The following is a 22,814-nucleotide window of genomic DNA, read 5'->3' as shown; positions in this document are numbered from 1 at the left end:
GAGGACCTCTCACTCAGACCTCATTCTTGGCAGTGTCAGGAAATGGGAATATCTCTTCTCTTTAAGGTGAGATGTGTTGCCCACTGAAGCTAATCTATATTGCAAATACTGCTCAATGCTGGCTGAGCCAGATGTTACGAGCAGTGGACAGGCATCAATCAGCTGTAACCCAACAAGGAACATGATAAAATGGGCCTCCCAAAGCCCTGAGGAAACATCATCTAGGTCAGCAGCTTCTGAGTTTACTGCATGACTAGCCTGAGGTCTCCTCTGAACTCTATGCTGCCATTCCTCAGACAACGTTATACACAAGCTGCACCCCTTTCATTTTCATCCCTGGGTGAATTCAATCCCACAGTTCATTGAGCAGATAGCTATTAACCTCCTGATAAACCAAGTGCAGACGAGGAATTCTGGAAAAATGGGGACCCCAGGGACACAAAGTTCTTGTGTCAGATTTACCAAACACACACTTGCACATATGGGCAAAAGCAGCCAGAAAGCAAAACAGCTGCTCATGAGTCTAAGGGCACTGGCCTCTCAGGACCTTGAACTGACATTGCTCACAAGCCCAAGACTTCTCTGGGGAGGGGGGGTATGCTCATCTCTAGCATGGCCAAATATAAAAGAATGAGCATTCAAAGCAGACACCAGGGACAAAACCTGAAGCACTATAAAGAGTTCAGAGAAGGCGCCAGGAGCCTATTGTTGCTGATGCTGAATATGAACCCTGGTAAAGAGCAGTTCCTATTACGAATGAAATAAATTTAAGTCCCACTATGTCCCTGAGTGCCAGCCCGCCTCATATGAAATGACTGGGTCTCAGGACTGAGAAGACAAAGATTCTTTAGTCTCATGAGAAGCACCTGGTGGGTGGGGGCTAAAGTCCTGACTGAATTCTAAAATGGTTAGGCTGGGATTTTATAATAAACAAGTCGCAATATCGCAGGGCTGGCTGTAACAAAGGAAATGCTGATGAGACTGTAGGTCACCCCTAGGTACCATTAAGCAAAAATAATCCCAACTCTGGAACAATCCTGAAAGAACATGTACTACAGATTAAATAGTCAGTCACATTTCCTTTCACTCAGGTGCCACAGCTCTCACCTATGGCTTTAGCTTCTCCCACAATGACTATGACAGCACTTGGGGGTAGATGGAGAGAGTGGGTGATTAAGATGCTTCTGCAGACATGAAAAGATGCCCACATTGCTAATCATCAGGGAAATGCAAATTAAAACCACAATGAAATATCACCTCACACCAGTTAGGATGGCCAGCATTGAAAAGACTAGGAACCAAATGCTGGTGAGGATGTGGAGAAAGGCTCCTACACTGCTGGTGGGAACGTAAATTAGTTCAACCACTGGAAAGCAGTATGGAGGTTCCTCAAAAAACTAAAAATAGAAACGCCATTTGACCCAGGAATTCCACTCCTAGGAATTTAGCCAAAGAATATAATTTCTCAGATTCAAAAAGACATATGCACCCCTATGTTTACTGCAACACTATTTATAATAGCCAAGATATGGAAGCATCCTAAGTGTCCATCAGTAGATGAATGGATGAAGAAGATGTGGTACATATACACATGAATTATTATTCAGCCATAAGAAGAAAACAAATCCTACCATTTGCAACAATATGGATGGAGCTCGAGGGTATTATGCTCAGTGAAATGAGCCAGGCGGAGAAGACAAGTACCAAACAGTTTCCCTCATTTGTGGAGTATAACAACGAAGCAAAACTGAAGGAACAAAACAGCAGCAGACTCACAGACTCCAAGAAGGGACTAGCTGTTACCAAAGGGGAGGGGTGTGGGAGGGTGGGTGGGGAGGGAGAAGGGGATTGAGGGGTATTATGATTAGTACATGTGGTGTGGGGGGGATCACAAGGAAGACAGTGGAGCACAGAGAAGACAAGTAGTGACCGTGGCTTCTTACTACACTGACAGTGACTTCAATGGGGTATGGGGGGGACTTGACAATATGTGTGAATGTAGTAGCCACAATGTTTTTCATGTGAAACCTTTGTAAAAGTGTATATCAATGATATCTTAATTTAAAAAAAAGGTTAAACCAAAAAAAAAAAAAAAAAAAAAAGAAGCTTCTGCAGAATCTCACTCTGAAAACCTTTCAGCGCCATGGGCTTCCGGGTGCTTTCCTCTGCAAACACTTGACAGAGCCTCAGCAGCACCCCCACAGGGGCAGAGCCCCTCAGGTTCACCCAGGAGACGGAGAGGCAGAGGAAGAGAGCTGCTAGAGTCAGACAGACCTGGGCACATTAGGCCAAGTCACCTTTAAGCAGAGTCCCCAATGCTCAGGAAGAAACACCACCAGGGGGAGTTAAGTAACATTGCCAAGGATACTCCGTGTAGAGACTGAACCTAAGCCCAGCTGAACGCAAGGTGATTTCTCCTGTGTCCCCAGCTAACAAGCCCAAGAGATTGGTCTGATGTCACCACACACAACTAGCACTATGGAAACCGAAGCAGTTCTACGTGGCATTAATGCATGCAGTTGAGGGTTTTCTAAACCACTGAGTGCCATTTGTTCCTTTAGTATGAAACACGAGCTCAATCCTGATTTCTGAGAAGTAAATGCTCGGGCTCCTTGAGAAGATGCAGAGGCTGTTATGCTGGCCCACAAAGCACTCACCTTGGCTCACTCAGATCACATGGCAACGTGAGAAGACTGCTTTTGTTGACGATCAGAGCAGGCCAAGGCTGGAGACGGCTGGTCCCAAAAGGGTGGATGGCACCCCCCACCACTCAGGGCTGGGAGGGAAGCAACTGGACCTGCCAGGCCTTGGAGGACAATGAGGACAGAAGCTCTGGGGCACCCGACACCAAGTGGAGGTCACAGTTAGGGTTGCATATCTCTACAGCACCCATTCCCATAGTAACACTAAAGAAATAGAAGATCATGTTTCAAGAATTTAAAAGTGTGTCCTCCATGTGTTGAGTTTTAAAATAGATTTAAACCTATCTTTCTGCCTACTGAAAACATATTCTGCCTTGGAAACAGCAGTGAGATGGATAGGAAGTATGTCAACATAAACTTCTTTTAAGATTAGTAAGTCCATAGGCCAAGGCATTGGTCAGTCTAAAGAGGTGGCTCCTATATCTCTATCTCACTCTGAACTGGAAATAAATCTTAACGTGTTTCCACAGGCCTTCAAAGCTGGGTATTACTCCCAGGCCTTTTCATAACAGCCGCCTAGATTCTAGAGGTGAGGATGCTGGGGGTAGGGGGGGGAGTGCGGGCAAGGAGACAAGCCCAGATCAAGACCTAGTAACTCCAACAGGCAGGCCCCATCCCACACAGGCTTGTGTCTAAGGTAGCAAGGGGCCAGCAGCAGCTACAGGGCTTTCTCAGAGTAAAAGGCTCAGCTTTCCTGGTACTACCAGCGGGCCACTCTCAGCGGGGGAGCAGTGGTGGGGCGCAGAGCAGTCAGCCTGCAGCTACCCACTCTCTGGCCCTGTATTTGCGAACGAGGTGACAACAGCTCCTACTGTTACCTTCCCTCAGTGTATCTGGCCTTATCTGCATGTGATTGACAGTGTCCCCCACAGGAATGGCCAGGGGCTGGAGTGTAGAGAAAATACACTGTAGGCCATGTGAAATTGTTAGACAGGAAAACAGATATGAGCAGGGTGGGGAAAGAACAAGGTCAGTAAAGCCCACTAGAAAGGAATCAAGAGTTAACCAGTTAAAACTAGAAAGCAAGAAAAGACTCAGAGTTTAATGAGTTAATCAGGTAAAGCTCAAAAAGCCAGGAGTACCTTGGCCTGGAATGTTTGGATATTCCCCAGATAAAGGAAGGTACTCAGCATAGCCCATGTCTTTACTGTGATAATCATGCAGGCCCAGATTTTTTAAACCTATATGCTGTTTCTTCTCCTTCAGCCCTAATCAAGTAATTTGTAACCTGGACAACTAATTTAGCATGCAGGCCCAGCCATAAACAACAAATTAAAGGCAGGAAGGATTCTATCTTAAATATAAGATTGCATTTTAATACCCAGGAAGTTAAGAAGTAAGATTCTTAACTTACTCTTTAGCAAACAGACAATAACTCAGTACACCTTAGGAGGCTGGGCAGACAGTCTTAACTGATATGCTCCCAAACCAGGAAGCTGCCGTCCTGGGAGGGGACCAAAGCAATAAATTTCTTGTGTTAAGTTAATTTTAAATATTCAGAGACCACTTAATAAGTCTGCACCCCAACCCTTTGTCATTCCTGAAAAATCCTTAAAAGGGGAACCCCCAACCTCTCCACGCTCCTCTCTCTGGGGCCGCCCGCACTTCCTAAGTACATAACTAACTTTTCCCAACCTTTCAGGGCGCTCCACTTTTTCTGAGGTCGCCTGCACTTTTTCTCTAAGTAACTTTAAATAAAACTTTTACTCTGCTTCACTACTGTGTGTCTGCCCTTCAATTCTTTGTCGCAGGGACAAGAACCGAGGAAAATACACAACACCCCCACCCCAACAAAATCACCAGCAGTCAGTTGTAACAACAGCCCTCTGTTCTGTTCTGTTAGGCAGGAAAATAGATATGTGCGGGATGGAAAGAGAACAAGGTCAGTAAAGTCCCCTAGAAAGGACTCAGTTAACCAGTTAAAACTAGAAAGCCAGAAAAGACTCAGAGTTAGAGTTAATCAGTTAAAGCTCAAAAGGTCAAGAGCAACTTGGCCTTGAAGGTTTGAATATTCCCCAGATAAAGAGAAGTATCTGAGCACAGCCCAGTCTTCATTGTGTTAATTCGATCATTGTGTAAGATTTACTCTAGCCTGCTAAAAGGCCCACCTATAAACAGCATAATAAAAACAGGGAGATTCCATCTTAAAGCCAAAATTGCGTTTTGAAAAAAAAAACAAGAAATTAAGAAGCAAGATTCTTAACATACTCTTTAGCAAATAACAAACAAGTAACTCTGTCCACCTTGGAGGAAGAGCAGTCTTGTTTGATATGCTTCCAAACCAGGAAGCTGCTATCCTGGGAGGGGACCAAAGCAGTACATTTCTTGTGTTAAGCTAATTTTGCAAAATTACCTAGAGAACTAATAAAAAACTTAATGTCTCATCAAAGATACTTGAGACCACCTTAAGAAGTCCACACCCCTAGCTCTTTGTCACATGCCTGAAAAATCCTTATAAGGGGGAACCCCCAACCTTTCAGGACGCTCCTCTGACATGGCCTGTACTTTATCTCTAAGTAACTTTAAATAAAACTTTTACTGTTTCACTACAGTGTCTCTGCCCTTCAATTCTTAATTACTTAATTAAAACACCAATAAATTCTCTTTCTAGATATTCCAGCTCTTTCATGAAACCTAGGATAGAGGGGAAGAAGTGCTCATCATACATTACTCTCCCCGGTCTATTCGGGAAATTTCCATGGCCATTTGCTTTCCTCTCCTCACCAGTATGAAATTTCCAGGACACAACCTCCTCATGCAACAGTCACTGCCAGTAACTCAAGTGTCTGTATAATAAATGCCCATGTTTATTAATTGTTTAAAAATTGAAGTATAATTGACATATAATATTGTATTCGTTTTAGGTGTACAACATAATGGTTTGATATTTATATACATATGGAATGACCATCACGGTAAGTCGTTACCACCTGTCACCATAGTTTTTACAGTATTATTGACTATACTCCCTATGTTGTACTTTCATCCCCACTGATGCCGGGGTTCTTGTTCACGAAGCCAAAACCGAAGAATGAGCTTCAGAAACACTCACGGTAGGAGAGCAAGGAACAGGCTTTTAATTAGAAGTAAAGTGAAATGACAGAGCTCCTGGCTCACGCCAGGAGGGGACAAGAGAGTCCGTAGTGGTGCGATGTCTAGGGGGTTTTATAGGCAGCTGAGGATTTTTTGAGATAAAAAAAAAAGGCTTAGGGGTGTGGACTTGTACCACCTGCCCTCTCCTCAAGGAGGGCTGGGTCGTAGTCTGATTGCCAGGGCTGACAGCGGAGTCACAGGTTATGCTGATACCCTTGCAGATCACTCAAACATTCCAGGCCAAGTTACTCCTGGCTTTTTGACCTTTAACTGATCTCACTGAAGATGGCTATATCTTTACCCTACAGAATTAGTGTGACCTTGACTTTGCATAATGCTTAGCACAGAGTTTCAATAAGGACTTCTTTGCCCATTGTTACATTGCTCTGACTGTAAATATTCCGCCCTGCTTTTCCCAGAGGCCCTCACCCTACTCTGACTACATCCACGGTCTCTGTCTCACCATGACTTATAATACAAGTGGAATTTGTACGTTTTAATGCCCCTTCACCTATTTCACCCTGTGAGAAACACACTCACTGGTCCATATTCAATAAGTGGACACAGAGACAAAAAGAACAGCGGAGCGAGGCTTTAATGCCAATCTTGCAAAGATCGGGTGTCTGGTGGGCAGGCACACCTGGGGAGTTTGACGCCAATATTTTATCTCCTAGTACACGAGTCCCTCCCCTGGTTCCTCATTGGCTGAGTACTACAGGGTTCACATTCTTTCCCGGATGTCGCCTAAGCCGGTTATATCTTTCCTTTACATTTGTCTTAATATTATTGGTAGGTTTAAAAAAACTCCCAACAGGTATTGCCAGGCCCTTATCTATTCCCCCACCCCCACCCTCAGCCCGAGCAGCTTCCACCACGTGGCCCTTTGTTAATACCTCACTGTTAAAATGTTTAAACATCTAGTGGGAATAAATCACATTTAGGTTTTATACTCTTTCCTAACAACCCCACACACACACCATCTGGCAACCACCAGTTTGTTCTCGGTATTTATAAGTTTGTTTCTATTTGGTTTGGTTTATTCGTTTTTTAAGATTTCACATATAAATGAATCATGCATTTGTCTCTCTGACATATTTCATTTAGCTTAATACTCTCTATGTCCATCCATATTGATGTGATAATTAATTTACACACAAATATTAAGTATTTGTATTTCAGTATACAGGTGACCCTTGAACAATGCTGGGGTTGGGGTGCAGAGACCCCCAAACAGTTGAAAATCCACCTGTAACTTTTGACTCGTCAAAACTTTAACTACTAGTAAGTGCACTGTTGACCAGAAGCTTTATCAATAACATAAAAAGTTGATTAATACATATTTTGTATGTTATGTGCATTGTATTTTGTATTCTTACAGTAACATAAGCCGCAGAAAAGAAAATGTTTTTTCAAACTGTCACAAATCTCCAAAAAATTCTTCCAATGTTTACTGAAAAAAATCTGCATATCAGTGGACCACTGCTGTTCAAATCCATGTTGTTTAAGGGTCAATTGTACATCCTATTGAGACAGGGACCCTGGGTATAGTCAGAGTAGGGCGAGGGCCTCCAGGAAAAAGCAAGGCAAGATAATTACAGTCAGAGCAGTGTAACATGCTAAGAAACCCCCTACCAAAACTCCGTGTTAAACTTTAAGCCCTAAAGTCATTCTTCAGTGACATCAATTAATACTCCCCAGATAAAAGAAAGTATCTCAGCAGAGCCCATGTTTTTATTATGCTAATCATTTATAATCATGTATAAGATTCACTTTAGCATACTAAAAGGGACTTAATGTCTCATCAAGGATGAACATTCTAAGACCAATTTTAACAAGTCCCTTTATCACATTTCTCCAAATCCTAAACTGCCTATAAATCCCCTGGACAACTCACCACCCCGGGCTCTCTTGTCCCCTCCTGGCATAAGCCAGGAGGTCTGTCCTCTCATTTTATCTATAAATAAAAGCCTCTCCCTGGCTCTCCTACCTTGAGTGTTTGCTAAGTTCATTCTTTGACTCTGCAAACAAGAACCCGGCATCACTATGACACAAAGACTGAACCCCTCCCCATCTACAAGTTTCTAGATGGGTTCAACAGAAGACATACGCGCAGAAGTCCTTTCTGCACAGCACAGTGCTCGCGGACTTGGCTCAACTGTGTGGCGATCCTTAGAGTGGACCTATGGTAGGCACCCAACGGGTGTTGCCTGAACTGAGCCCAGCTGAAGACAACCCACTGGCCATACACAGGCTGAGAGGCAGCGCAGGGATGCAGTTACGGCATAGGCGCCAGTCAGGCACAAGTGACAGCAAAGCCTGGTTTGGCCGCATGCCAGCTGGGTGGCCTTGAAGCAGCTAGTTCACTTCTTGGAGTCTCAGTTTCTGTACCTGCAAGGACAGTAGTAATAACTCTGCAATGTAGGTATGAGAATGAGATAAATTACTTATAAAACTGTGATGTCATATGATACTAATTAATAAGCTAAAGAAAGTGTCACTTAAGGCTTAAAGTTGACAAGTGTTCCCATATACTTTTTAGACAAGAAGTGGACATACCTCTGCCGCTATGGAAAGCATTACAAAGCAACATCAAGTCTTTACTGCAGTCACAGACTTTGAGTTGAAGGCTCACTATAAAGAAACTGTTTTCATTCCGATAGCACTAGATACCAAGAAAGAAAGAAAAAAAACTTAAGAAATCCTAGCAAAATAAATTTTGCAAAGCACCTAAAAGACGAGGCTCACCACAGTTCAAACTCTTCCAGGGAGACTAAATGTGAGCTGGGTGAAGGCCCCTGCATGCTACCGGGGTTCAGGGTGGGGGCTGCGCACATTATTGTTTCTGGGGCAGCTCGTCACCATAAATGAAGGTTTAGCTAATTGGAAAACTGACTTGATAATGTGATAAATATGATTTTCATTTATATCTTATAACAATCCTCAGCCCTGCAGTCTCAGCTGGGGCCATTTTGCCCCCAGGGGCATTTGGCACGTGTGGAGCTGGGTCTGGCTGCCCCACCTCGGGGATGGGCTGTAATACCAGCACCCAGTAGGCAGAGCAGAGCACACGCCAAGTACTCGCACACATCACCAAGGCCACAGCCACTCAGCCCAAAGACCAGGCTAAGAAAAGAAGCCCTGCTCAAACTTCAGAGGCAATGCTAAGGTAGTTCAGACAAGGACACAAGTCTAATACACTCTTCCCCCGCTTGTCAGTGTGCAGAGAGACAAGATGACATTCATGTGGCAGTATGCTTCACACCATTCGTCACACCTTTCTCAAATATCCTTTCAGAGATGTCTGAGGAACTGAACTTCAACAAGAAAAGAGAAGAGGCTTGGTAGGTGGGACAACTTTGAGGTAGAGCAGGCACAGGGAACAAGCACCGTGATTATTTTTTCCTGTTAATGATGAAAAACGCTGATATATAAATAGTATAGTAAGAACAGGAGGGACTCCATTTTAAGGCTAAGATTCCATTTTAAAAACCAAGGAGTTAGGAAGGAACAAAACAGCAGACTCAGACTCCAAGAAGAGACTAGTGATTACCTAAGGGAAGGGGCTGGGGAGGGTGTGTAGGGAGGGAGGGAGAAGGGGATTAAGGGGCATTATGATTAGCACACATAATGCAGGCGGGTCACAGGGAAGGCAGTATAGCACAGAGAAGACAAGTAGTGATGCTGTGGCTTCTTGCTATGCTGACGGACAGTGACTGCAATGGGGTGGAGGGGGAGCTGATAATATGGGTGAGGAGGTAAGATTCCTAACATATTTCATGGTGATTAGCCCACAACCTACCCCGTCTTAAGGCAGGGCAGGCAGTCCTAAATATGTTCCCGCTGCTTGAGGGTAACCACTATCTTGGAGAAGAACAGGACCAATACATTCCATGTGTTAAGTTTATCTTACAGAACACATGGAGGACTGACTACGGATAGTGACAATGTCTCTTACCAGAGACAGGCATCATGAAACCACACGTCAGCCCTACACTCCCCTGGCCCCTTACCCCATTCTTAAAATCCTTTGAAAAACCCACATCCTAAACCTTTAAGTACACCTCTCTTCTGAGGGTGCCCACTCTCCCCTTTCTTCGAGTGTGTACTTTGCTTTAAATAAAACCTTACTGCTTAGCTTATTGTGTTTTGTCTCTGAGTTCTTCCAAGCCTCTTGGGAGTTAATAAGAGACCCCTATCCTGGTGTAAGTGTCTTTGTTACTTTGCTACTTCACTCAACTTTTTAGTCTTAAGCACTAGTCTTCTCTTTCCCTGTTTTACTTCAGACAAGTAGGGAATGGCTACTGAGATCTCTGATTTGGGGCTTGCAAGTTCCCGTCATCTATGTGAACAGCACGGGACTGCAGCCGTTCAGCCATTTTCTTTAGCAGCCTGCCTGAAAAATCTCCTTTCTTTGCGTTGGGAAGTTCTCAGAACATAATCTCATACCATCCAGTGCTCTGCAGCTCCCCCGAATCCTGGGGTAGTAAGGGCTTAGATCCCATGCCATGCTGATTCAAGCAGACAGTGGATGCCAGGTGACCCTAAACCCGCCAGGCTGTAGGAGTTGGCAAGGAATGTGCCCTACACTGAGCAGGAGTTCAATGAGCCTCCCTTTCCTCCTTCTGTTCTCCCTTGCTCTCTGACCGGATGGCTGCACAAATAAAGGAGCCACTTTTCATGGCACTATGCAACTCTGCCATTCGCTACTACTCTCGCTTTAATGAATTCCTTCCTTACCTACACTCCTCCGACCTGTTCTTGGATTCTTCCGCGAACAGAGTCAAGAGAACTCCCCCATTGGGGCTGAGGTTTCACAGCTGGTAGGAGAGACCTCCCCAGGCGGGACTGCCCTTAACAACTTGGCACTGTCCCCAGATGACAATGATAAGTGTCACAGTACCTCCCTAGGAATAGGACTGTTTTCTGTATTTGAATGGCACAGAGGCAAAACCTTTAAAGCAAGCTCGGTCACAAGTCAGGTACAGGTGAGGCCCCTGACAGAAATGTGTCTACTGATTTATTTGTGAATGAAGAACAAAAAACTGGCAGAAATCTGATTACGGTTTATCAGTCTGGCAGACAAGTAGGCTATGAATCAGGAAAACGAGGTTTTTACTAGCAGGTCTGCACTACCTAGTTATGTTACATGACCTCCCTGGAACTCCACCATCCTCATTTATTAAAAAAGAGGCAATTCTCGGTGAGCTGCAAGGAGAATGGCATTTAACAGAAGGCTGAGAAGGAAAGGTTGTGGGCTTCCCCCACCCATTTCAGCCAGAGCAGCTCCCTTCATCTTTTGCTACATTTCCTCTGAAAATGGGGTGGTGTTGCTTCTAAAAATAAGGTCTAGAAAACAATGAACTTGATGACCTTGGAGACCTGGCATTACATTAAGAGCTACCTAAGCCAGCCTTTTATGATTATAGCGCCTGTATTCTATTACAGTATTTGTTTTGTTTACATGTTTTCCAAATTGTAGCTCATTTGTCTCTGTCTTCTACTGACCAACATAGTGCACCCACCTAATCACGGTTTGCTGAGTGAATGAGAGGTTTCCAGATGTGAGGTATTCAAAGAGCAAATGACAAAGACAGTTAAAACTGAATTCCAGAAATATAGAAAATGGCTGGCTAGTGAGTAAGCATTTTTGAGCAGCACTTTTACAGAAGACATTTCTACTGATGGGGAGTGAGAGAGATTGGCCTTGTGGGGGAGCAAGATGTGATGCTTTGTGCTCAAATATTTGAAAAAGAAATGTTGCATTGCGTTGTTTTTAAAACTGGTTTCCTCACACTCCATAGATACAGCTACTGAGAACACACCTTTCAGATTTTGTTTTAAGGTCCTTGAAAGCAGAAAACACTGCCTTACCCCTTTTTTTTTTTTAAAGAAATGGTGTGGGTAAAATTGTAACATTTCCAGAATATCTCACCTGGCTTTGGTACATCTGCGTATCAACAGGCGTTCAGAAGTGGAAAGAAGTATGGCTTTAGTGCATTTGCATCTTTCCTCAGGGGTGGAGAGTTCATCTCCATATCAATGGGTAATTACCTGGGCAACAGAGGGCTTATCTGTACCTGAGAGGTGACGGGGGAGGGCCGGTGTTGTGTCTGCTTGAGCAGGAGAGATGGGCTGTAAGCAATAAACGGGTTTTAAGCTTTCTTTCTCCCTTTGACTGATTTTGGTTTTTAGAGGTATTTTGCCCCGGGATTTCCTTTCCCTGGACTTACAAATGGATAGCCAAAATTTTAACAGGCAAGGTAATGCTAGCTGGCACTCCTCTACCCCATGTGCACACACACACACACACTGTGTGTACTTCCTGACGTCCGGCCTCACGAAAACCCTTTATGCCCCCAAGTGATTTTGGAGGATTCACAGCAGCCTCCTCTTCTCTAGGGGGTCAACCTAAAGGCAATAACTGTACAAGATGGTAATAAGCCCACATCCTGTGTCTAAGCACATTTTAGAGGAAATTCATCAAGACATTTAGGTTATCACAAGGGGAAAAAGCAAAACACTACAGTGACAACAATGACAAACAGCCGTTTGCAACTACAAAACTGCATTAATTAAAGATACATGCAGTAAGTGTCTATAATTCCCAGGAGGCTCCCAGAATTGGTTAAGCATCCTGTCTCCATCATTACAGAGAAGAAACTCAAATGGTCAGGAACATCTACATTGCCTAAGTACATGATTATGCAATAATGAATGAATAACTTCAGGAAAAAAGAAGGTAGACAAGATGGGGAGGGCAACTGTTCAACAGCTTATAGGCCAAGGAAGACAGAGAATCATGTGCTCCTGAGCTCTGGAAAGTATACTCTACCCTTTCCTCAAACCAAACCCTCCCTACACAGAAGGTCAATCCATCAAGCAGGTACAGTGAGTGAGGGAAGATCCACAGGTAAAGTGGTGGCAGGGGCCGGGGACTCGGGAGCTCAGCTCCTCCAGCACCCTGAGGAACTCTGAACTTGGCCTGGTTGTTGGCTGTGGTCAGGGAAGCTGGGCACTTGCTTTGAACAGATGGCTTCCGTTTCCACTGCATGTGCTGTGCTGGCAGCTCTAGGACAGTCTCTTAGGCTTATGTGTTCAAAAACAGAAGGAAGTTGGTCCTGGATTAGCCACCGTTCCTGGACCTGCCCGGGGTTTCCAGCTCCTAGCCAGTGCTCCCTGTACCCTTTCACTACGTGTTTCCAATAATCTAGCAGCTTCTTGAAAACGTCGTGTGGTTTCTGTGTCTTCCACTCACCCCATCCCCAACACCTCAACTTAGCTCCAACTATGTACCAGCCACTCTTGACTAAGGTTCCTGAGGGTGCTTTGCTGCCCCACTCCTGGGAACAAGAGCAAACCACCACCTAACGCAGGAACATGCCGTCCTCCTCGGGAGCACTTATGCATGTCTCATGACAGCTGGCATTCAATGAAAGGCCCGTTTACAAAGGAATCCTACGGTTTCTATCTAATTTTCTACCCAAATACCACTGAAGATACAAATTCAGGCACTCACTTCTGAAAATGAGTAAGAAGGTGTTAGTCCAGGGAAAGGAAATGCTGGGGCAAAATGCCTCTGAAAACAGCAATAAGTCAAAGGGAGAAATAAAGTTTAAAATCCATTTATTGCTTACAAAACTACAATCCGGCCCATCTCTCTCTCCTGCTCCAGCAGCAGCAAAACCGGTTCTCCCCCTTACCTCTCAGGTACCTATAAGCCCTTCGTTGCCCAGGTAATTACCCATTGATATGGAGATGACCTTCTCCACCCCTGAGGAAAGATGCAAATGCACGAAAGCCGTACTTCTTTCCACCACTGAACGCCTATTGATATGCAGATGTACCAAAGCCAGGCAAGATATTCTGGAAATGTTATAATTTTACCCACAGAAGGAAGGGTATTTGCTAGAATAGAATTATCGGCCTTTTTCTGGTTACAAATCCCTTTGAGATGTGACGAACGCTTTAGACTCTCCAGGACACTCATAAAAAACAAAAAATGTTGCCTATTGTAAGAATATAGTAATTTATCCTCCATTTGCCCCATGGTCCCAAGCACATAAGCCGGTGAGAATTATGCCTGGGCTTGTCTGGGGCTTACCTGGGCTTCTCCGGCCTTATCTCCAAACATCCCGACCCTCCCCCAAAGCAACAGGCCGGGCGGATCCGCCACAATAAAAGGCTCCACGCGGCTGCCCTCTCTCTTTTTGTCTGTCTCTCTGTTCCCCTGCTCTCCCTGCTCTCTCTCCCCACCCCCCTCTGGGGCAGCCACTCTCTCCTTCAGATAATAAAGTCTCTTACGTGGGCCCGTGTCTCCTGAGTCGTCCTGGGTAAGGAGGGTCGCAGCGAGATACCCCTTCACCTATGCCATTCCAGAGCAACCACAGATGCCTAAAGTTCACTCATGGACCCAGAATCCAGGTTAGGAATCTCTGTTCTACAAGAGTCTCTTTATGAGAGACATTCTCTTTGTGGGTAATACATTTTCAGTCAGATCCCTGAGTGCTTATTAAAGAGTGATTTCCCCTTTATTTGGCCTCTTTCCTTCTTTCTCTTTCTTCCTATTCTTTTATTTAGCCCCAGTGGGTTCAGTTCAACTTTTCCCATCTCTTCCATTTCTCAGTTCTTCACAACCCTGACCTCCCAAAACATTATCAGAACAGCAATCACAAACCTTACAAAGTGATTTCTACATTTTGCCTCTCCCCAAGGTGACTGCCAAATCTGAGCAAACAAGGACTATGCTGGGTTTGTTCTTTTTGCACGCCTCCTCTGTGCCAATACTCTGCAAAATGCAGAGGCAATATATACTTGCAAATAAGCAGATCTCTCTGCTTCTTCATCCTTCTATCGTTAGGCACTTGCACTTGAATGGTAACTTCTTTAATATCTGGGAAAGCCCTGTGTAGGGACAATGGAAGTTCCACGGCCAGGATCGTCCCGTTACCACTGGATATCTGAGATGAGGTACCTAGTCTACTATGCAGGCAGGCGCATGCTTGCATACCCATTGCAATACGTTATTACCGCAGGTATTGCTGTAAGAGTTCTGCCCAGTGCTAAGGACAAAGGGAAGCAGGAGAGAAGAGATCCTAGAGAAGAGCAAGAGACCAGGAGAGAAGAGAGCAGAGCCTGGGGCAGAGGCTGACCAGGGGCAGAGATGGAGGCAGACGGGATTCTAGTACTCAAACTACCGCCACAAGAATAAAGTAAAGCTTGGTATGAGCTCCCTTTTACCCCCAATGTTCCGCTGTCATTATTCAGTCTCACTGAATCCACAGAGAACTTGTTCCGCGCTGAAGCCCTCAGGCGAGACATCCTGGGAAAGCCAAAATGCAAAGGCAAGAAGCATAACCTACATCAGCCAGTCCTTTTGGGTCCACTAGGATGACTTTGCAAACACAAAAAGTCTTACAAAGCAGGACAAACATTAACACTGAGCACAGATAACTGGAAATTTTGCTGACTCCAACAAAAACTGAAGTGTGTGGTAGAGGAATGGAGTGTTTAAAAAAGTCATTTTCTAATTGGTAGGATACCTGATATTTCTAAGCAAAGAGAAGGCCTGACTCCCCCCTGGCCTTCCTGTAGGAAACCAAGGGGGTAAAGGTTTCATGCCATTTTACTACATCTGCTTTTCTTATCTGCCTTCAAATACTACCTAGACCACTCTCCCAACCCATGCTCACTTTTGCTCACCAGTTTTTTCCCTCTCCCACCTGCCCTCCTCCCTAATGCCCTGGAAACAGTTCCAAGTGACAACAGTTCCTTGGCAGCAAGTGGTCTTGCCAGATAGAACAGTATCCAAAGAAGGAGCTACACTTGAGCACGGCATGCCATGCTATCATCACCAAATTTTTTAAATGCTCATCAGCTGGATGACTACAAAGAGGCCTAAGACTTGTTCTGGACTTTAAGTAGCTTTCTGTAGAGAGACAGGGAAAGAGAGAGAGAAAGAAATAAAAAGATAACACAACAAGGTATACCACAGTAAAGATACTGATTGTGCAGTATTGACAGCAGTGCTAAAATAACCTTAATGTTCCAGATTTTCCAGGCCAGTTCTGATTCAAATATCCTGTCCCGTCAATTCCCTCAGTACATCTGTATGCTCTATGGGCCCCAGTATTTAGCATAAAAAAATGACCATCAGAGCAACTGATGAGGCAAGCCAAGTCCAACTGGGTTAGCTAAAAGCATGCCAACAGATTGTTTTAATCGTGCTAGCACCCTCCCAGAGCTCTCAGGTAATTGTGAGACTGAATATGAGACAAGACAATGAAACATGAGACTTCAAGACTGAGCTTATCAGAAGGCAGGAAACTGCATATTTAGAAAAAGACAGGCAGGGTGCAAAACCCTTTTAAAGTTACCGCAAACTATTATACTCCTAGGAAGGAACAAAAATCTTTTTGTGTGGTAAAATTTAATTTGTTTTCCCTAAGCAGAGGGAAGAGAATATCCACTTGCTGGGCCTCTGGCATACAAGCTAACAGCACCAATCATACAAGCAACAATCGCCCCTTTCTTCCATCTTCTGCTGTCCTATCCTCATGTAGCTGACTCACTTCTCTATTCTCTTGCCAGCCTATTCCCTCTTCTGTCTAGCGTGTGCTGTAGAACTAGAGGCCCCAAACAAGAATTACAGGGCAAATTCTAAAAACACAGATTCCCAGACCCAGTCCCAAACGTACTAAAACAGGAAGGTCTGGAAACCCCTGCCTTAGCTCAACAAGCAGCATTCAAGGCACCAAAGACCTTAAGGCTCATCAAGTATTAACCTCACTTTTCAGATACAGAAACTGCTGCTCAAAGGGTTTGTTTTCTCATGGTCAAAAATATACCACCACAACTTCCTTTTCTGGGAGAAAGAAACTTTTTCACTCTAACATAAATGAGTATGTATCTGGAATACATACACGTAAACAACATCTAGTGTTGAACGGCTGAGTGAAAAAACGGTGACAAATCGATTAGCTTAATTTTATACTTAATTCGATCATTTTGAAATACAACCAAAAGTCAGTGTATCTGTGGGCTTTCATACAGTAAGATACTCAAGCATATATTTGAAAAAAGAATCCTCCTTGACACCAATCACATCACTGAACAGCAAGAACACATGTGCTCCGATGCAATTCCTGCTCCATAAGCAGACTAGACAGCTCTTCGATTACTATTACCACAGACAGAAATGCATGCTTGCCAAAAAGCTTTTAAAATTACATCAAAGCAATATTAAAAGCTGCTCACTGATGAGAGCCTCATAAATTTAATTGTTTTGAAATGCCTACTTAAGGGCTCAGAATATTGCCTTCTAAGGTCTGAACATAGATGTGCTTGATACAAGAATCCAGAAAGAGCTCCCTGCTCCATTTCGGTAGGCCATGACTGCAATTTAGATGAAATCCTCTGATGGGCTGCTTGTAAATAGAGTCCCTTTACAATAAGCTATACACCCTTAAATTATCTATAGTGACCTTCAATAACGACGGTTAATTCTTAAGTGGAAAGACAATGGACACCGAAGACAGTGGTCCATATATAAATACATGTAACTGCATATTTTTAAATATACATAACATTGTTAAACCAGACCATCAGTTATAGGTTACTGTATTTCAATACTGTATGTCAAATTTATCAGAAAGTAAAAAGAAAATTTCTTAGGGACTCAGCTGCCTGCATTAATTGGCTTTAAAAGGTGTAACACAATGGGAGACAGTATTTTGTGGTAAATAAATGGAGCCAATGTGGAAAAGTAAACTACATAGTAAACATTAAAGAACATGAGAGTGAAATATCTTACAGTATTAAAAAGGGGGCGGGGCTTTTTTTTTTTCTCTAACTGTTCCAATTAAAGACTCCTTCTTCTCTCATTGCTGGCAAGAATTATTCAGTAATGGCACTGCTTCAGTGCAAAATATCCTGAGAAATTATTCAGATTACGAGACAGAGCTTTCATCCCATTTTTTTTGCACAAACAAACCTAACAGACCTAATAAAGTTAGGTTAAAAAGCAGATAGCTTCACTGTATTGAACGCAAAAAGAAATGTAACCCAGACCTCTTAATTCTCATTGACTAGTATCAGAAAAAAAGATTGCATTAAATATCTGTAACTTTTTAGTTAACTATGACCAATAATATACAAAAGAAATTTATATTCAAGTTTTTCATCTTTCTCTCCAAGGAGTCATAAGCTGAAATCTAAATTTTATGCTGAAACATCTAATTCCAATTTTCAAAAATATCTTCCTTCTGATAGAATGATATTCCATTTCTGGTGCAATCCTGATGCAGAGCCCAACAGTCTTACAAAGTGAGTCAGCTTTTAAAAAGAAACCAAAAAAATCAAGGTAGCCCAAAGGCCCCAGCTGTCTGTCCAGTTTTGCTTTTCAACAGATCTGATGAAGGATGAGCTAAACGCAATGAATACTTTACTTTCTGTAACTCATCTTCTCCTTGGTATTGTTATTTCTAGATTAGCTCATACTCCTGACTGGTGACTCAGAGTATCTCACTTTAATGGTCCAAGGAAAAAGGCAAATCAAGTCAGACTATGGGGGAATCAAAGATTTTTCCTCTTCACATCCCTACTTAGATGAGGTTACTCAATGACTGTATGTTTCCAAGGCCCCTCGAATTCCCACAACTGCACCAGTGTTTTGGCTTAGGCACTTTATCTAAAAACGTTTTCCCATTTGCCCAAATGAATTGTGAGCTCCTGGTAAGCTTGTGATATTTTGTGCTGTTTCTTGGAAAAAACTAATGCAATAAAGCACAGATTTACTCATGTATATTCCTTATCCCCCTCCCTGAAAAAGAAAAACTGTAATTTTCAGTGAAGGAGCTAAAATTTTAATCAAAACACACTGGTTAAACTCCATACCAGAAATTCAAATACGCAAAACCAGTGAGCTCCTGTTTCTTTTTACTTGGGAGGGGCAGTTTAGGCGGAGGAAGATACTTAAAATGACATAATCCATTCCCATCCTCTATAACTCCTTTTAGGAAAGACCACTGGATCTGCAGGCAGACGACTAGGTTCAAGACAATCTGTGCCATCTTCTTGGTTGTGGTATGCGGGTCAAGTCACTTAACCCGAGTCTCATTATTAGCCCCATTTTATGGTTAAACTAGCAGTTCTCAAGGTTTTGGAAGGGGCTGAAAGTAAGAGGGCTTCCTGAACTGTAGAGCACTAGAGCATGATGTCTTCAGTCTCCCTCTGCTCTATCTGGTTCATAGAGCCACGAATATAACACTACAAGGATAAACAGCCACGGGCCACAACAACTGACTCATCAGAACCAATTTAAATGGCAGGACACAGACAGACCTTGTGCAGAGCGTGCAAGGCGGTCCTGGGCAATGAATTACCCGCCGCCCCAGCGCTGCGCTTAGGTGACAGGTCAACTCGCAGCCCAGACTCCCCGGCCGCGGGGCACAGACCCCGCCCCCTCCGGCGGCCGCGGGTCACCCATGAAGTCACGACCGTGACTCGAAGAGCCCTTCCGACGGTGCTGAGTCAGGAGATGGTCAGAGTCCCGGCCCACGCCGCGCACGGACTCCGACGCCGCGGCAGGTGGGCGCCCGCGTCCGCCGGGCCGGCTGCGCGGTCAGAGGCCGCAACCCCGCCGGGGACGCCAAGCCCGCTTGCGGCGGCCGCGGGGTCCCCTCGCCAGCGCACTCGTGACGCCGGGAGGGCGTGAGCCCAACCGGGACCGACGCGAATGGGCGGCTCGGGCCTCCCCAACCTCAGCGACGTCGCCCGGGGAGCGGGGTCTTCCGGCCGCCCCCGCCGGGTCTCCCTCAGCCCGGCGCCCAGGGCGCAGCGGGCAGCCATCGGCACAGCCCAGTTCCCGAGGCCCTGGCGACCAGGCCCGCCGAAGAGCCCCGGGGACACCCACCTACCGGCCGCGAATCTACTCGCCGTCCGTCAGCCCTGCGTCCCTGCGTCCCAGGGTCTGCCGGCGACTCCCTCAGGCGCAGCAACCGCCGCAGCTGTGCGAGCCCGCGCGGGGAGGCCGACGTGCGCACGCAGCGGGGGCGGGGCCTGTGGAGGACACGCCCCTGCGGCTGGCACGTGGCAACCCTCGGCCGGCCCACGTTGGGGTGCTCGGGAGAAAATGCCGGCGAGGTGCGGTTGTTAATAAGGACGCCTCAGGGGTGCACGCTTTTTTGACCCAATCTCACCATCTCTTCAGACACCCTGCGCTGGGCTCCACTTGCCGTTTCTTTTCCAGCCGCACTGGCCCTCATCATTTACTTAACCATCCGACTGGCTGCAGATTAAATGACGGTTTATGTTTGGTGTAGACAAAGGTGTGGGAAACACGCAGTGATTGCGGAAGTTATTGGGGAGCGGAGGACAAGTCAGCAAGACCTGTTAAAATTAAGAATGGGCATTCTTTTCGATGGAACAATTCCACTTATCAGTAGCTATTCTAGAGCAACATTTGCAAGAACCCAGGAGGCATAAACAAGGAAGGGCATTGCAAAACATAACAGAATACTCCCTTTCCATGCAAATCTTGAAACAGCCTAATGTCCATCAAATCAAAAGAGGATTGAGTGGGTTGACAGGAGCACATCCGTTTAACGAAGTTGTGCCACAATTAAAAAGGAGAGGCAGACGCGGCCTTAGGGAGGACATTAAATAGAAGGGGGAAAAGGAAGTTGTAGAAAAACACAAAAACACATTACACATGATGTAAATTTAACCTAAAAACACTTTTTTTTTTACACACTAAATAATGTGTATTCTGAAGTTTTAAGAGTTGACAAATCGAAAACTGTAAAGATAGCTCTCAAATAAAAGGGTTTTCTGAGCCATTGCAGATGGAGCTAGAAAAAGGACTGGACAGACTCAGGAAGAAGTTTCTGCTTTACCAGCAGCAAAGCCAGTTAACGGAAATAACTGTCCACCAGATTCAAGAAACAGGGAACATTAATAAGAGGCCTCGAGGAAAAAAGGTTGTTTAAATTTACATTGCCCACAGGAAAAAGGGAAGACAAGCAAACAGGAAATAGGGAAAGCCCGGAAATAGGTAGGTAGTCCTTTGAGAATGCTCATGAATTGCTTCTTCGATGACAGGGACTGCTCAGTAAAAGGGATGCAATGGTTCTGGGGACCTTCTAGATAATTGTTGACGTTACTTAATTCAGGTCCATGGAGTCTGGTTAGCTACATGGCCATTGGCTGATCAACTCCTCTTGTCTCTCTCCCCTGTTCTCTGTCCATCATCTCACTTAATTTTAGGACATCATTTCCTTATCAGGGTGAAGGGTACTGATATCTGTAATTTATTTGAAATGCACCTTAAAATAAGATAGTTGATGGATAGATAAAAATATCTGATAAAGCAATATGTTAAGTGAAAGGGATCATACTGAATATATTTTCCCAAAAATTTTATTATAGAAATTTTTAAACATACAGAAAAGTTGAAAGAACTATATAGCGAACACCCATATACTTACCACCTAGATTCTTTAGTTCTTAACTACTGAGGTAGGGTGGGGACATGGGCCAAGCATCAAGATTAACTTTTCCTGCCTATGATGAAAAATGCCAAGATACAAACAGTATAGTAAAAACAGGAGGAACTCCATCGTAAGGCTAAGATTCCATTTTAAAAAACAGGGAGTGAGGAGGTAAGATTCCTATCATATTCTCTTTGGTAATCAGCCAACAACCTATCCGAAGGCAGGGTAAGCAGCCCAACTGATGTTTACCCAGTGCTTGAGGGTAACCCTTGGAGAAAAACAGAATAAATACCTTGTGTTAAGTGTATCTTACAGAATTACCTAGAGGACTGACTATGGACAGTGACTTAATGTCTCCCACCAGAGATACATCGTGAGACCACATGTCAAGCTTATGCCACCACTTGCCCTCCACTGCCCCTTGCCCCATTCTTTTTTGTTTATTTTGGTATTAATGTACACTTACATGAGCAACATTATGGTTTCTAGACGTCCCCCATTATCAAGTCCCCCCCACATACCCCATTACAGTCACTGTCCATCAGCGTAGTAAGATGCTGTAGAATCACTACTTGTCTTCTCTGTTGTACTGCCTTCCCCGTGCCCCCCCCACCTACATTATGTCTGCTAATTGTAATGGCCCTTTTCCCCCCTTCTCCCTCCCTCTCCACCCATCCTCCACAGTCCCTTTCCCTTTGGTAACTATTAGTCCATTCTTGGGTTCTGTGAGTCTGCTGCTATTTTGTTCCTTCAGTTTTTTCTTTGTTCTTATACTCCACAGAGGAGTGAAATCATTGGATACTTGGCTTTTTCCGCCTGGCTTATTTCACTGAGCATAATACTCTCTAGCTCCATCCATGTTGTTTCAAATGGTAGGATTCGTTTTCTTCTTATGCCCCTTGCCTCATTCTTAAAAGCCTTAAAAGACAGAATCCTAAGCCATTAAGTGAGCCTCTTTTCTGAGGTTGCCTACACTCCTCTTTCTTCAATTGTGTACTTTTTGCCTTACATAAAGACTTCTTCCTGCTCAACTTACTGCGTTTTGTCTCTGTGCTCTCCCAGTGTAAGCATCTTTGTTACTTTGCCATTTCATTCAATTTTCCAGACTTAAGCACGTCTTAACTCTCTCTGTCCTACATCACACAAGTAGGGAAGGGTTACTGAGAGCTCTGATTTGGACTTGCAAGTTTCCGTTGCCTGGGTGACCCGGACAGGGCTGCAGCTGTACAATCATGCTCTGCCTGAAATTCTCCTTTCTTTGCTTTTGGGAAGCTCTCAGAACATAATCGCACTCCACTCCATCCAGTGCTCTGCAGCTCCCCCAAATCCTGAGTTGGTACGGGCTTATTTCCCACACAGTCCAGATCCAAGCAGATAGTGGACACCAGGTGACCCTGGCTTTAGGAGTTAGCAAAGCATTTGTCCTATGCCAAGCAGAAGTTCAATGAGCTTCCCTTTCCTCCCTCTGCAAAGCAGGTGCCATTCACTACAACTCCAGCTTTAATCAATTCCTTCCTTACCTACACTTGTC

At 44.5% G+C, this 22,814-nt stretch overlaps 1 protein-coding gene across 2 annotated transcripts in view; it reads right to left on the bottom strand.

The window, feature by feature from the left end:
• HMOX2 (heme oxygenase 2) overlaps nucleotides 1–19,856 on the bottom strand; it is a 31,304-nt gene extending 11,448 nt beyond the window's left edge. The window contains exon 1 of one of the 2 annotated variants that reach the window (XM_036920494.2): nucleotides 19,709–19,856. The gene's annotated coding sequence lies outside the window, so the exon portion shown is untranslated. Of the gene's footprint in view, nucleotides 1–19,704 lie in introns of both variants that reach the window. The other variant, XM_057487707.1, reaches the window with a different exon arrangement.
• Between the last annotated feature and the right edge of the window lie 2,958 nt (nucleotides 19,857–22,814).

The sequence above is a fragment of the Manis pentadactyla genome, chromosome 10 (genome assembly GCF_030020395.1).
Source record: "Manis pentadactyla isolate mManPen7 chromosome 10, mManPen7.hap1, whole genome shotgun sequence".
NCBI classification, from domain to species: Eukaryota; Metazoa; Chordata; class Mammalia; order Pholidota; family Manidae; genus Manis; species Manis pentadactyla.
Note: the sequence above shows the minus strand (reverse complement) of the source record. Positions and strands in the feature narration are given on the sequence as shown.